At 40.5% G+C, this 12,943-nt stretch overlaps 1 protein-coding gene and 1 long non-coding RNA gene across 2 annotated transcripts in view; both read right to left on the minus strand.

The window, feature by feature from the left end:
- LOC308627332 overlaps nucleotides 1-5,311 on the minus strand; it is a 336,433-nt gene extending 331,122 nt beyond the window's left edge. The window contains exon 1 of the long non-coding RNA XR_014017393.1: nucleotides 5,170-5,311. This is a non-coding gene — a long non-coding RNA (uncharacterized lncRNA). The remainder of the gene's footprint in view (nucleotides 1-5,169) is intronic.
- CHST9 (carbohydrate sulfotransferase 9) overlaps nucleotides 1-12,943 on the minus strand; it is a 243,896-nt gene that overhangs the window by 199,524 nt on the left and 31,429 nt on the right. The window lies entirely within an intron of this gene.

Here is a 12,943-nt window from a genome sequence, read left to right on the forward strand (position 1 = left end):
ATCCACATTGTACCTTGCTGATAACATTTCTTCCCAAATATGGTACAGATATACAGTCTATCAACAATACTGAGGATTTACATGAACTTTAACACTGAAGACAGAAGAGACTGCAGTTGATGGTCCTAGAATGGCAATTTTCTATTGTTACCTTTATCTTACCTAAGGAATGTGCTATCCTACAGTTAATAAGTAACAGTCTAACATTTAATTAGGGGAAGCATCCCAGACTTCAGCTCTCCTATATCGTAAAGTCAGGTTCAAGTTATCTTAGAATGGTTTTGAGGGGAAAGAAGACTCTCAGAATAGACTGTTAAGGAAGGGATTTTGAAAAACATGTTTGTAGATAAAGGGGGGAAACACCACTTCCTGTCTTAAAAATATACGAAAATTCAAAAATGAAGGGTTCAATCTCTCATTTCCCTCTCCTTGAAAAGTAGTAGGTTTCTCCAACTTAAAGAGTACACTTAAATTCCCTCAAAGGCATAAAAGGATAAATAATGAAAAGGTCAGAGTTCAAGGGCCTCTCCCACAATAACATGGAGTAGAGAAATCTACCTTGGATTATAGAAATCTACCTCAGTAATAAAAGGTTACTTTACTTAAAGAAATATTGAAATGACATTGTTTTAGAATGATCTCATTTAGTGGAATCCTAACCTTACATTTTTTTTTTAAGCTCCATCCACTTTTGAGAATTTGATGAAAATATAAACCCTCTCCTTAGAAAAATATAAACATACAGAAAATCTAGAGTCAAAAATTAGTATGTTGGGCTTCCCTGGTGGCGCAGTGGTTAAGAGTCCGCCTGCCGATGCAGGGGACACGGGTTCATGCCCCAATCCGGGAAGATCCCACATGCCGCGGAGCGGCTGGGCCCGTGAGCCATGGCTGCTGAGCCTGTGCGTCCGGAGTCTGTGCTCCGCAACGGGAGAGGCCACAACAGTGAGAGGCCCGTGTACCGCAAAAAAAAAAAAAAAAAAAAAAAAAATCAGTATGTTTACAGACACTTACTGCAACCCAAGTTAAGAAACCCTGCTCCCTATGAACAGCTGTGCAAATATGCAGTAGGTTGCATGGTGAGCTCACATAGTTAGCAGCCCAGCTAATGAGGCCAAGGTCATGGCTTTGTGTCTAAGGCTGGTCAAAGACCTTAGCTCTGTTCCTTGGCCACGGACCACACCCCCCGCCTTGGAATGAGCTGAATAAATGGTTTCTCACTGCGAGGACATTACATACACTGCTGTGTCTAAAAATTCTCTCTCCTTTCTCTTCAAAGATGCCTCAAAAACTTCTGAAAGAATATGGATTTAGCCTTTTTAAGAGGCGTTTGGTGAGGTGCCAGGTAAAAGTTTAAAAATGCTGTGGGAGGGCTTCCCTGGTGGCGCAGTGGTTGAGAGTCGGCCTGCCGATGCAGGGGACACGGGTTCGTGCCCCTATCCCGGAAGATCCCACATGCCGCGCAGCGGCTGGGCCCGCGAGCCATGGCCGCGGAGCCTGTGTGTCCGGAGCCTGTGCTCCGCAACGGGAGAGGCCACAGCAGTGAGAGGCCCGCGTACAACAACAACAACAACAACAAAAAAAATGCTGTGGGAGATTGCTAGGCTGGTGAAAGGATAATATTTAGCTATGCTTGGCAAAATCAATGTTCATGCAGATGTCGGGCTTCAAAGGTAACCTATGAGGTCAGAATTAGATGTGGATGTGGCAGCATGATCTCGTGATCAGAAAAAAGAAATCCACCAAATGGGTAAAAGTATTTATGCAAAACAACAGTGAAAAGACCTATTATAAATACATTTTTTCCTTCATATTTTAATTATACACGGAAGGTCCCAGAGTAAGAGCAGTGGTTGTCAGCACTACCTGAGGAGCTTTCTCGAATTCACTTCTCTGAGTCCCTTGATGAAGAGACAACAGTTAATGTTTTCACAAGTGCTTTTGAGGATTTCAAGCACTTTCTTGATTTGGGTAGTAGAGGAAGTTTTTAAATAAGTAGAAGAACTGAGAGTATTATCATACTGCTTACTGGGTGGGTGATACTCTGCTCTTATATTGATTCAAAACTGAAATATTATGGGCTTTCCAAACATATGCAACAAAGAACAGTTCCCGAGGGAGATTTGCAATTTGAGGTGTTCCAAGATTGAATCCCTCACGGAAAACTCCGAAGGGAAGCCAGCTTTCTCTTCTGTTGATGCTGCAGTTAAACAATGAACAGACACAATTCCTGAGTCCACAAGAAGATTCAGATAGGAGAAAACCAGTTAAACAAAATCTACTACTAACAAAGAAATAGTTGTTTACAAGAAAAAAGAGACTTTGACAATCTGTCTACATAATTAAAACTTAACCCAGATGAAAGAGGATAGAAGGAAAATCGTAAATCAGAACAGAGCCAAAGACCTGTGGGAATGGTGGGTGTGAAAGCCAAAAGAAGTACTCCTTGGGGGTTTGCAGAGGAAAATTATCACCTACGATGCTGGAAAAAGATTAAGAATCTGCCCTTCCTTTCTTCAGGAGATGTTGCTGTACTCTGACATACCCTCCTGGGTAAGAAGTCGGTAGAAAACCCGTAATTGTTATTATGGCAGATGTGAGTAGAACTGAGCGATTAAAGCCACAAGGCAGAAAGGCAATCTGGTGTAAAACGGAGAGATACGTTTGATTTTCTCCCATCTCAGTCCATTAACCCAACGTTGGCATTCGGAAATGGCTCTCATTAAACAGAGGTGAGGCGCTAGGAGAGGCAGTATTGCTTTAAGCAAACCTGAAGGTCAGCTGTGATGGGAAAACACACCTATTTGGAGATCATACATCTACCTCCATGCCTGCGGAAAAAGTGCAGACTACTGGAGATGGAAATTACTTGGAATAATGCTATTTTAGGTACCAGCATTATACAATTTCCATGGTCAAAGTCTTCCTGTTTTGTACAATCCTTCCTCTGCCCGCTCATACGCACAATACCTTGTACCTAGCAGGTACCCAACAATGGGTTGCACTGAATTGAATTTGGAGCTCCAATAACAAAATACAGGTAATGAATTTTCTAGTTGTATTTGTAAATCCTTAGTCCTAAATTTTGAATGGAGAAATACAGACTATTAAAATACTGAAAGGGTCTATATGACTTTTTTTAAAAGTACATATTTCTTTTTCTTTGCATATCCTATGGATTTGTCCCTAATAAATACAAAAATATAAAAATAATTATTTTGCTCCGTTATCTCTTTTCCAACACTTTAAAAATTATTCTTTCAAATAACCATGGTTACCAACAGAAGCATTTTGGGACTTCAGTCTAGTGAAAGATTACAAGATGGAGGCAAGTTATGTAAGAGGAAATTGTGAGCTGTCCAGTTTGGCAGCAGCCTATGATTTTAAGGAGGGAGTTATGGAATTTTAGAAAGGCCAGCTTGGACCTCATTCTGCAGTTTGGTGTTGAAAAAGCCCAGAGTCAAGGGACCACCTGTCTCTGCCCTCAGCCTCCGCAGGACCTCACAGTCCTTGCTTCCTGCCTCTCCCATAGCAGCTGCCCGGTTCTCCATGGCTTTTCCAAGCACAGACCATCGGGGACAAACTCCCTCAATTACTACCTGCCCCTCGCCAAGTTCACTATCACTGGCCCCGTCCACATCCCTGATGACCTCTGATGAATAAGAGTCCTCACTCTTGTCTCCCTCTCTTCTGTGCTGCTGTGAAACGCAGCTGCATCACCCTCCGGAGCCTGGGTCTTATCCTGAACCTCTTTACGCAATGACTTCTCCCTCTGTAACCCCTCCAGTCATTGCCCCATTGCTGTCACTCCCAGGCAAGCTTGAAGACAGAGGACTCTGCCCTGACGGCCTCAGGTGCCTATTTCCCAGCCTTTTCTCAACCCCCAGCTGCCCAGGAGGCTGGAGAAGATGTGATGAAGCTCCAAAGTTGTGTAGGGATGGAAAATTAAAATACCCTGAGTTTTTGTTTCACTTTGTCTTTTTGCTAATCTATCGGTTGGCCAAAAAGTTCATTCAGTTTTAACTAATAATAAAAGACACATTTTTCATTTTCACGAAGAACTTGATTGAACAACGTATTCACTAACTGAACGAAACTTTTGGCCAACCCAATAGTTCCCTCTTCTATGAATTTCCTGTTTATAGCCCTTTCCATTTTTCTTGTTTCTTTTCTCATTGGATGGAAATTCTTCATCAGTTATGTGTTGCAAAAATCTTCCTGTCTGCAACTTCTTTCCTTCCTCCCTCCCTCCCTCCTTTGCTGGTGCTGTGATTGTTTTATTATGCAGAAGTTTAAAATCAATTTTTATCATTCTTTTCCTTGTTGATTTATCATCTAGAGTCTTGAAAGAAAACACGTGATGTATTCAAAATCATGAAGTTGTGGAGAGTCTAATAAGGGACAATTTACAAAGATGTGTTCGGGGTTTGGGGAAACCAACAAGGTGTAGAGCAGTCCTCAAGGGCAAGGAACAGCAACCACTCCTAGAAGTGAAGACAGGAAGTAGAGCTATTATTCCTGAGCCTCGAGAGGGGGCTGGAGGTGGGGGAGGGCTGAGGGGGAGCTGTGGCCTATTGTACAAGGACACGGACAATACACTGTAGCCAGGTGTTATGGGAACCAGAAGAATAACTACACCATCCTCAACTTCCTCCTATCCTGAGACTTCCTGCCAGTGATCCATTTGGCAAACCAGACTGACAGCCTGAGGACCAGAGAGCTTTTTTATGTAGCACATTCCCATGAGCTTCCTCAACCACAGCACAGGGAGGGGACGGTGGAGATGGACAACATCAAGCTCAGTTTGTGCTCTTGAGGAGTTTTCTAAGATAATATTCCTTACCTTCAAATAACGCAATTATTCTTTCATATCTCCTTCCAAAGGTTTACAAGTTCTACTCTTCATAATTAGAATTTGAATCCACCTGGAGTGTACTTTTGTGTGTGTTGTAGGCAATTCATTTCACATGATAATAACAGCTTACTATTTTACTATTGATTTTTAATGCTGATTTTGTTATATAGCAAGTTCCTATATATGTTTGTACAAACATATGGGCCTATCTTTGAGGAATGGAAAATGAATCTGATTACTGATTTGATTTTATTAATGGTTGTTTATTCATTTTACTTTGAGTCACCTTTAGACAATTATATTGCCTAGACAACTATCATTTCCTTATTTTTTATTTTTTTTATTTTTTATTTTTTGCTTTATAACAAATTTAATCAGTTATACATATACATATGTTCGCATATCCCCTCCCTTTTGCGTCTCCCTCCCACCCTCCCTATCCCACCCCTCCAGGCGGTCACAAAGCACCAAGCTGATCTCCCTGTGCTATGCGGCTGCTTCCCACTAGCTATCTACCTTACGTTTGGTAGTGTATATATGTCCATGCCGCTTTTTCACTTTGTCACAGCTTACCCTTCCCCCTCCCCATATCCTCAAGTCCATTCTCTAGTAGGTCTGTGTCTTTATTCCTGTCTTACCCCTATGTTCTTCATGACATTTTTTTTTCTTAAATTCCATATATATGTGTCAGCATACAGTATTTGTCTTTCTCTTTCTGACTTACTTCACTCTGTATGACAGACTCTAGGTCCATCCACCTCATTACAAATAGCTCAATTTCATTTCTTTTTATGGCTGAGTAATATTCCATTGTATATATGTGCCACACCTTCTTTATCCATTCATCTGATGATGGACACTTAGGTTGTTTCCATCTCTGGGCTATTGTAAATAGGGCTGCTATGAACATTTTGGTACATGTCTCTTTTTGAATTATGGTTTTCTCAGGGTATATGCCTAGTAGTGGGATTGCTGGGTCATATGGTAGCACTATTTGTAGTTTTTTAAGGAACCTCCATACCGTTCTCCATAGTGGCTGTACCAATTCACATTCCCACCAGCAGTGCAAGAGTGTTCCTTTTTTTCCATAACCTCTCCAGCATTTATTGTTTCTAGATTTTTTGATGATGGCCATTCTGACTGGTGTGAGATGATATCTCATTGTAGTTTTGATTTGCATTTCTCTAATGAGCAAAGATGTTGAGCATCCTTTCATGTGTTTGTTGGCAGTCTGTATATCTTCTGTGGAGAAATGTCTATTTAGGTCTTCTGCCCATTTTTGGATTGGGTTGTTTGTTTTTTTGTTATTGAGCTGCATGAGCTGCTTATAAATTTTGGAGATTAATCCTTTGTCAGTTGCTTCATTTGCAAATATTTTCTCCCATTCTGAGGGTTGTCTTTTGGTCTTGTTTATGGTTTCCTTTGCTGTGCAAAAGCTTTTAAGTTTCATTAGGTCCCATGTGTTTATTTTTGTCTTTATTTCCATTTCTCTAGGAGGTGGGTCAAAAAGGATCTTGCTGTGATTTATGTCATAGAGTGTTCTGCCTATGTTTTCCTCTAAGAGTTTGATAGTGTCTGGCCTTACATTTAGGTCTTTAATCCATTTTGAGCTTATTTTTGTGTATGGTGTTAGGGAGTGATCTAATCTCATATTTTACATGTCCCTATCCAGTTTTCCCAGCACCACTTATTGAAGAGACTGTCCTTTCTCCACTGTACATTCCTGCCTCCTTTATCAAAGATAAGGTGACTATATGTCCGTGGGTTTATCTCTGGGCTTTCTATCCTGTTCCATTGATCTATCTTTCTGTTTTTGTGCCAGTACCATACTGTCTTGATTACTGTAGCTTTCTAGTATAGTCTGAAGTCAGGGAGCCTGATTCCTCCAGCTCCCTTTTTCGTTCTCAAGATTGCTTTGGCTATTCGGGGTCTTTTGTGTTTCCATACAAATTGTGAAATTTTTTGCTCTAGTTCTGTGAAAAATGCCAGTGGTAGTTTGATAGGGATTGCACTGAATCTGTAGATTGCTTTGGGTAGTAGAGTCATTTTCACAATGTTGATTCTTCCAATCCAAGAACATGGTACATCTCTCCATCTATTTGTATCATCTTTAATTTCTTTCATCAGTGTCTTATAATTTTCTGCATACAGGTCTTTTGTCTCCTTAGGTAGGTTTATTCCTAGATATTTTATTCTTTTTGTTGCAATGGTAAATGGGAGTGTTTCCTTGATTTCACTTTCAGATTTTTCATCACTAGTATATAGGAATGCCAGAGATTTCTGTGCATTAATTTTGTATCCGGCAACTTTACCAAATTCATTGATTAGCTCTAGTAGTTTTCTGGTAGCATCTTTAGGATTCTCTATGTATAGTATCATGTCATCTGCAAACAGTGACAGCTTTACTTCTTCTTTTCCGATTTGGATTCCTTTTATTTCTTTTTCTTCTCTGATTGCTCTGGCTAAAACTTCCAAAACTAGGTTGAATAAGAGTGGTGAGAGTGGGCAAACTTGTCTTGTTCCTGATCTTAGTGGAAATGGTTTCAGTTTTTCACCATTGAGGACGACGCTGGCTGTGGGTTTGTCATATATGGCCTTTATGATGTTGAGGAAAGTTCCCTCTATGCCTACTTTCTGCAGGGTTTTTATCATAAATGGGTGTTGAATTTTGTCGAAAGCTTTCTCTGCATCTACTGAGATGATCATATGGTTTTTCTCCTTCAATTTGTTAATATGGTGTATCACGTTGATTGATTTGCGTATATTGAAGAATCCTTGCATTCCTAGAATAAACCCCACTTGATCATGGTGTATGATCCTTTTAATGTGCTGTTGGATTCTGTTTGCTAGTATTTTGTTGAGGATTTTTGCATCTATGTTCATCAGTGATATTGGCCTGTAGTTTTCTTTGTGACATCCTTGTCTGGTTTTGGTATCAAGGTGATGGTGGCCTCGTAGAATGAGTTTGGGAGTGTTCCTCCCTCTGCTATATTTTGGAAGAGTTTGAGAAGGATAGGTGTTAGCTCTTCTCTAAATGCTTGATAGAATTCACCTGTGAAGCCATCTGGTCCTGAGCTTTTGTTTGTTGGAAGATTTTTTATCACAGTTTCAATTTCAGTGCTTGTGATTGGTCTGTTCATATTTTCTATTTCTTTCTGATTCAGTCTTGGCAGCTTGTGCATTTCTAAGAATTTGTCCATTTCTTCCAGGTTGTCCATTTTATTGGCATAGAGTTGCTTGTAGTAATCTCTCATGATCTTTTGTATTTCTGCAGTGTCAGTTGTTACTTCTCCTTTTTCATTTCTAATTCTATTGTTTTGAGTCTTCTCCCTTTTTTTCTTGATGAGTCTGGCTAATGGTTTATCAATTTTGTTTATCTTCTCAAAGAACTAGCTTTTAGTTTTATTGATCTTAGCTATCGTTTCCTTCATTTCTTTTTCATTTATTTCTGATCTGATTTTTATGATTTCTTTCCTTCTGCTAACTTTGGGATGTTTTTGTTCTTCTTTCTCTAATTGCTTTAGGTGCAACGTTAGGTTGTTTATTCGAGATGTTTCCTGTTTCTTAAGGTGGGATTGTATTGCTATAAACTTCCCTCTTAGAACTGCTTTTGCTGCATCCCATAGGTTTTGGGTCGTCGTGTCTCCATTGTCATTTGTTTCTAGGTATTTTTAAATTTCCCCTTTGATTTCTTCAGTGATCACTTTGTTATTAAGTAGTGTATTGTTTAGCCTCCATGTGTTTGTATTTTTTACAGCTCTTTTCCTGTAATTGATATCTAGTCTCATAGCATTGTGGTCGGAAAAGATACTTGATACAATTTCAATTTTATTAAATTTACCAAGGCTTGATTTGTGACCCAAGATATGATCTATCCTGGAGAATGTTCCATGAGCACTTGAGAAAAATGTGTATTCTGTTGTTTTTGGATGGAATGTCCTATAAATATCAATTAAGTCCATCTTGTTTAATGTATCATTTAAAGCTTGTGTTTCCTTATTTATTTTCATTTTGGATGATCTGTCCATTGGTGAAAGTGGGGTGTTAAAGTCCCCTACTATGATTGTGTTACTGTCGATTTCTCCTTTTATGGCTGTTAGTATTTGCCTTATGTATTGAGGTGCTCCTATGTTGGGTGCATAAATATTTACAATTGTTATATCTTCTTCTTGGATCGATCCCTTGATCATTATGTAGTGTCCTTCTTTGTCTCTTCTAGTAGTCTTTATTTTAAAGTCTATTTTGTGTGATATGAGAATTGCTACTCCAGCTTTCTTTTGGTTTCCATTTGCATGGAATATCTTTTTCCATCCCCCTACTTTCAGTCTGTATGTGTCTCTAGGTCTGAAGTGGGTCTCTTGTAGACAGCATATATATGGGTCTTGTTTTTGTATCCATTCAGCCAATCTGTGTCTTTTGGTGGGAGCATTTAGTCCATTTACATTTAAGGTAATTATTGATATGTATGTTCCTATTCCCATTTTCTTAATTGTTTTGGGTTCGTTATTGTAGGTCTTTTCCTTCTGTTGTGTTTCCTGCCTAGAGAAGTTCCTTTAGCATTTGTTGTAAAGCTGGTTTGGTGGTGCTGAACTCTCTCAGCTTTTGCTTGTCTGTAAACGTTTTAATTTCTCCATCAAATCTGAATGAGATCCTTGCTGGGTAGAGTAATCTTGGTTGCAGGTTTTTCTCCTTCATCACTTTAATTATGTCCTGCCACTCCCTTCTGGCTTGTAGAGTTTCTGCTGAGAGATCAGCTGTTATCCTGATGGGGATTCCCTTGTGTGTTATTTGTTGTTTTTCCCTTGCTGCTTTTAATATGATTTCTTTGTGTTTAATTTTTGACAGTTTGATTAATATGTGTCTTGGCATATTTCTCCTTGGATTTATTCTGTATGGGACTCTCTGTGCCTCCTGGACTTGATTAACTATTTCCTTTCCCATATTAGGGAAGTTTTCAACTATAATCTCTTCAAATATTTTCTCAGTCCCTTTCTTTTTCTCTTCTTCTTCTGGAACCCCTATAATTCGAATGTTGGTGTGTTTAATGTTGTCCCAGAGGTCTCTGAGACTGTCCTCTGTTCTTTTCATTCTTTTTTCTTTATTTTGCTCTGCAGCAGTTATTTCCACTATTTTATCTTCCACCTCACTTATCCGTTCTTCTGCCTCAGTTATTCTCTATTGATCCCATCTAGAGTATTTTTTATTTCATTTATTGTGTTTTTAATTGATGCTTGATTCATCTTTAGTTTTACTAGGTCCTTGTTAACTGTTTCTTGCATTTTGTCTATTCTATTTCCAAGATTTTGGATCTGGGAAATAGAATCTTGGATCATCTTTACCATCATTATTCTGAATTCTTTTTCAGGTAGACTGCCTATTACCTCTTCATTTGTTAGATCTGGTGGGTTTTTATCTTGCTCCTTCTCCTGCTGTGTGTTTTTCTGTCTTCTCATTTTGCTTATGTTACTGTGTTTGGGGTCTCCTTTTTGCAGGCTGCCGGTTCGTAGTTCCCGTTGTTTTTGGTGTCTGTCCCCAGTGGCTAAGGTTGGTTTAGTGGGTTGTGTAGGCTTCCTGGTGGAGGGGACTAGTGCCTGTGTTCTGGTGGGTGAGGCTGGATCTTGTCTTTCTGGTGGGCAGGTCCATGTCTGGTGGTGTGTTTTGGCGTGTCTGCGGACTTTTTATGATTTTAGGCCACCTCTCTGCTAATGGGTGGCATTGTGTTCCTGTCTTGCTAGTTGTTTGGCATAGGGTGTCCAGCACTGTAGCTTGCTGGTCGTTGAGTGAAGCTGGGTGCTGGTGTTGAGATGGAGATCTCTGGAAGATTTTTGCCGTTTGATATTATGTGGAGCTGGGAGGTCTCTTGTGGACCAGTGTCCTGAAGTTGGCTCTCCCACCTCAGAGGCACAGCACTGACTCCGGGCTCCTCAATTTGGGATGATTTGTTGTCCATTCATGTATTCCACAGATGCAGGGTACATCAAGTTGATTGTGGAGCTTTAATCCGCTGCTTCTGAGGCTGCTGGGAGAGGTTTCCCTTTCTCTTCTTTGTTCTCACAGCTCCTGGGTCTCAGCTTTGGATTTGGCCCCGCCTCTGCGTGTAGGTCGCCGGAGGGCGTCTGTTCTTCGCTCAGACAGGACAGGGTTAAAGGAGCAGCCTCTTCGGGGACTCTGGCTCACTCGGGCCGGGCGGGAGGGAGGGGCACGGAGTGCGGGGAGAGCCTGCAGCGGCAGAGTTCGGCGTGACGTTGCACCAGCCCGAGGCGCGCCGTGCGTTCTCCCAGGGAAGCCGCCCCTGGATCCCGGGACCCCAGCAGTGGCGGGCTGCACAGGCTCCCGGAAGGGCGGTGTGGGCAGTGACCTGCGCTCGCACACAGGCTTCTTGGCGGCGGCAGCAGCAGCCCCAGCGTCCCACGCCCGTCACTGGGCTCCGTGCTTTCAGTCGTGACTCGCGCCCGTCTGTGGAGCCCCTTTAAGCAGCGCTCTTAATCCCCTCTCCTCGCGCACCAGGAAACCAAGAGGGAAGAAAAAGTCTCTTGCCTCTTCGGCAGCTCCAGAGTTTTCCCGGACTCCCTGCCGGCTAGCTGTGGCTCATTAGCCCCCTTCCGGCTGAGTTCTCGCCGCCAGCCCCAGTCCTCTCCCTGCGCTCTGACCGAAGCCCGAGCCTCAGCTTCCAGCGCCGCCGGGGTGAGCAGACAAGCCTCTCGGGCTGGTGAGTGCCGCTCGGCACCGATCCTCTGTGCGGGAATCTCTCCGCTTTGCCCTACCCAGGTATGTGGGGAGTTTCTTGCCTTTTGGGAGGTCTGGGGTCTTCTGCCAGCGTTCAGTAGGTGTTCTGTAGGAGTTGTTCCACGTGTAGCTGTATTTCTGGTGTATCCGTGGGGAGGACGATGATCTCCGCGTCTTACTCTTCCGCCATCTTACCCGGAAGTCCTCATTTCCTTTTAATGTCCAAATTTATAAGCACAGAGTTATTCAGAGGATTTTCTTATGATTTTAAAGATATCTTTCATAGCTGTAAATATAGCCCCCTTTTCATTCTCAATACATGTATTTGTGCCTTTTCTCTTACTTTCTTTGAACATTCTTGTTAGAGAATTGTCTGTTTTATTTAAAAGTATATTGTAATTCCTCTCTATTGTTTCTTGTTCTCTATTTCTTCTCTTACCTTCATTTCTTTCTTCATTCTACTTTTTTTCTTTAGGGACATCTGTTGTTTTTTTTCCCAAAGTTTTTGAATTGAAAATTAATTCATGTATATTAGATCTTTTTTATAACGCACATTTATGTAAGCCCACTAATTTCCTCCAAAACTACTTTTTTGGCATATCACATATTTTCACATTAGTATTTTCATTGTCATCCAGTTCTAAATATTTTGTAATTTAAATTATCATAAATTTATGTCTCTTGTTTGTTTTTAAAATGGGTTTTCTCCTTCTTCTTTAGTTTCCCTAAAATTTTCGAATCCTCTCTGTTCCTCTTTCTGCTTTCTTTGAATCTACAAATTTTCTTTCTGTTAGCTAAGCAGCACTTTAAATTTTTTTTTAAAACTACCTCCTTAACAATAAATTTTTCTAGTAAAGTTTACAGTTTTCACAAGAACTTTAGCATGCTTTAAATACTCATTGAACAGGGTTTCCTCACCCTGGTCATGTTTGAGATTTTCTATTTAATTTCAATCATTTAAAAAATATATTTATTATTAATTATTAAATAATTAAACTTATTGGTATTTTATCAATTTCTGTGTTCAGTATTAATTAGCCTGTGTCAAACTTTCCACCCACAGAACTGTAAGACAATGCATTTGTGCTATTTAAGCCACTAAATTTGCTATGATTTGTTACAGCAGCAAAGAAAACTAATATAGTACATTACTATTACAAAGTAATTTTAAAGGAAGACAGTTTGCGAAATTACTGTGAATGGGTACAATAATACTGATCTTTTCAAATAGTTTTCACATGGTTTCTCAGGCCCAGTACTTCATGGTCTATTCCTGTAATAGCTCCATTGTTCAACGTGTTTTGTCATACAGAACATAGAAACATATTCCTTCACTAGACACTAATTTGTAGGTGCTTCCTT

This window comes from Mesoplodon bidens, assembly GCF_964165515.1.
Source record: "Mesoplodon bidens genome assembly, chromosome: 13".
In the NCBI taxonomy this organism is placed as follows: domain Eukaryota; kingdom Metazoa; phylum Chordata; class Mammalia; order Artiodactyla; family Ziphiidae; genus Mesoplodon; species Mesoplodon bidens.